Source organism: Sinocyclocheilus rhinocerous, unplaced genomic scaffold (genome assembly GCF_001515625.1).
Source record: "Sinocyclocheilus rhinocerous isolate Xijiao unplaced genomic scaffold, SAMN03320098_v1.1 scaffold919, whole genome shotgun sequence".
NCBI lineage: Eukaryota > Metazoa > Chordata > Actinopteri > Cypriniformes > Cyprinidae > Sinocyclocheilus > Sinocyclocheilus rhinocerous.
In genome coordinates, this window is record NW_015637585.1 from 114,861 (window position 1) to 118,135 (window position 3,275).

The 3,275-nt window shown below is 33.9% G+C and overlaps 1 long non-coding RNA gene across 1 annotated transcript in view; it reads right to left on the reverse strand.

The window, feature by feature from the left end:
• Window positions 1–3,275, reverse strand: part of LOC107749219 (uncharacterized) — a 12,737-nt gene that overhangs the window by 1,747 nt on the left and 7,715 nt on the right. The window lies entirely within an intron of this gene.

The window sequence follows — 3,275 nt, forward strand, 5'->3', positions numbered from 1 at the left end:
CAAATATATATATAAGAAATATATATATATATATATATATATATATAAAAATTATATAAGTATGAATAAAATTATATATACACACACGTCATTTCTTAACTATAGACATGTACAGTATGTGTGTGTATTGATATATATATTAAATATACACAGTTCACACACATGTAAACACAAACGTTTATTTTGGATGCGATTAGTCACGATTAATCGATTTGACTGCTTAGTTTAAATAAATAATTAATAAACAAATATATTTACAGAATAAATTAATAAACTGACATATTCAATAAATGCAATTACAGGTTAAATAATCAATGTATGTGTTAAACATACAAATGAATCGACATGTTAAATAAATGTACGTTTAATTAATAAATATATTAACAAAGAAAATGACATTCAATACATTTACATGTTAAATCAAATAAATGTACGTTAAACAAATGTCCATGTTAAATAAATAAATGCACGTTTAATAAACAAATAAATTTACATGTCAAATAAATAAATTAACATGTTAAATGTACGTTGGGATGAGTGGGGGCGGGGCCGAGAGCCGTGGGAACGGAGTGAAGCCGGTGGAGTAATTGATAATGAGCGACACCTGCACCACTCACCGGTCTTGAGTCCCACGGAGGAGCTCCGGAAGGATAAAAGGAGGAGTTACGACAGTGAAAGAGGAGAGAGGACCAGGCCTACAACTAGTCACACCTTTTACTTACTAGCACTCTCACACTCAAGATGGTACAGCACATCACTAGCAACAGCATAGTTTTTGTTTCCAGGGAATGCACATACTGATAAAATGTATACTTTGAATGCAGTGTAACTCAGTCAAGATAATAGCATCAGCCAATTGAATAAATGTAAAAACGTCTACCAACTGAAAAAAAAAAATTTTAAATGTCTTCAGCTGAGGAGAGTTTCTTTATTGCCTCACTTACATTATGAAGAGAGATGCAACCGGTCAGCCAAAAAGGCCTGAAGCAATGTTACAAGTACACTATTAGAGACATATATATACTGTATATTTGGAGTTGAGGTGAATGTCCTTCTCTGTGGCCTGTAGATAAATGGATGGGGTAATGGGGCCTAGTAGTGAAGATGAGACCCCGGAGCGACAGGGCAGGGGAGGTTTGGGGGTGAATTCAGACAGAAAAATAATCGCAATGGGAGGAAAATCAATTCCTTCAATTTGTGGCAATTCCACGGAGAGCTTTTTCAACAGTGATGCAACAAAAGACACTCTTGCCAATCAATTACACATTATTTAATAGAGTTCACCTGAAGTCTACTAACCACTAGCTGCAGATGTGAAGTGTGCTTGGGAAAGAGAAACTCCCGTTACCTTTTCAAGGTTGTATTTACCTTTCTGACAGGATGGAGCATTCACAACCCATCAGAATAACCTCATCTTGAGTTACAGCTCTGATTGGTGGAGTTCTGATGTTTGAAAAACAAGACGTCTCATTCCGATCGCATCACTGCATTGAATTTGGATGTTTCTGTCTTTTTTAAAACCCGGCAAGACACAGCGGCTCTGAAAGTCAGAGTATCCTACGTGAAATGTCAAACATGACCACAGCAGCTTGGAGCAGCTGCCTGCACATTTTCAGGATCACAGCAGGTTTTCGTCTCCAGTGGGGAGTTTGTGTCTGAGGTAGTTTAGATAGAGGTTCAATGTTGCCTCCAACAGGCTTGAAGCAGCAAAGCATTTTTGAAGTGTTAGGATGTGTCAGGCATTTTTCACATATCAAGTGTCAATTGTTTACTGAATGCTAAAGAAAATATTGGCATCATCATTTACACTACTGTTCAAATGCTTGGGGTCTGTAAGATTTTTTAAAGTGCATGCAAGAAGCCTCTTATGCTCACCTAAGCTGCATATATTTAATCAAAAATACAGTTAAAATGCTAAATATGATTACAGTTCATAATAACTGTTTTCTATTTTAATACATTCTAAAATGTAATTTATTCCTGCGGAATTATTCAGCATTCATTACTCCAGTCCTTAGTGTCACATGATCCTTCAGAAATCATTCTAATATGCTGATTTGGTGCTCAAGAAACATTTCTTGTTATCAATGTTGAAAACATTTGTGCTGCTTAATATTCTTGTGGAAACAGTGACACTTTTTTCAGGATTCTTAATAAAAAGTTATTATATTCTAAATAAAAGGTTAAAAAAAACTATGTAAAATAGTAAATTTAGCAAAATTATAAATGGCTTAACAGACACTTTATTCATTTTTATGCATCCTTGCTGAATAAAAGTATAAATTTCTTTCAATAATAATAATAATAATAATAATAGACCAAAACATTTGAACTGAAACATTTGAACATCCAAACTGAGTACTGAGTGGCTCCTTCTAGCACATTATCAGCTCAAATTGACTGAATATACCAATATAAAACATGAATGTTGACCATCATTAGCTTTCAATCCAAGTTGACAAATGTAATTTATGACAAAACACTAACTAAAATGAAAATAAACAGGAAATTAAGCAGAAATTCCATCTCATCTGAGAACAAAACCACACCTTCTTGTGCAAAATAAAATACAATAAAATAAATAGAAGTTTTCTTAGTGAAATCAGTCAAACAACTCAAATCACATGAATAGTTTGATGCAGATGAATTCATTCAGTAAATGTTTTTCTCTCAATTTATTTCTTCTTATCTTTTTAAACTAAAAAAAATATTGTAAAAAAAAAATTGTGTAGTGTAGAAATAATTTTTACATTGAAATTATTCATAAATTTCACAAGTAATTACAAAGAAATGGAAACTTGAATTTTGAAGCGAAATAGTATTTTCTTGTAAAATGTACTCCAATAATCTGTTTTATTTAAACTTTAAAGGGGTCATATGATGCAATTTCAATTTTTCCTTTCTCTTTGGAGTGTTACAAGCTCTTGGTGCATAAAAAAGATCTGTAAAGTTGCAAAGACTAAAGTCTCAAATCCAAAGAGATATTCTTTATAAAAGTTAAGAGTCAGCCACACCTACTCCTTCGTCGAATCCTCCGGCCGTTCCTCACTCAAGGCAGCCGGCCTCCACTCACTCTAGCCCGCCGTGTGTGATGCTGTGTGTTTCGTTGTGAAAGCAAAATTACTTTGTTTGTCCTTCCAAAAATGGACACGACTAGAAATCAGTGGTTAAGTTGTATTTACAACACTGTTCCAGAACACTTCAACCCAAATATTCTGATGTGTGCAGCGCATTTTATGGAGGACTGTTTCCTGATCCTGGGAGAGTAGCCTACA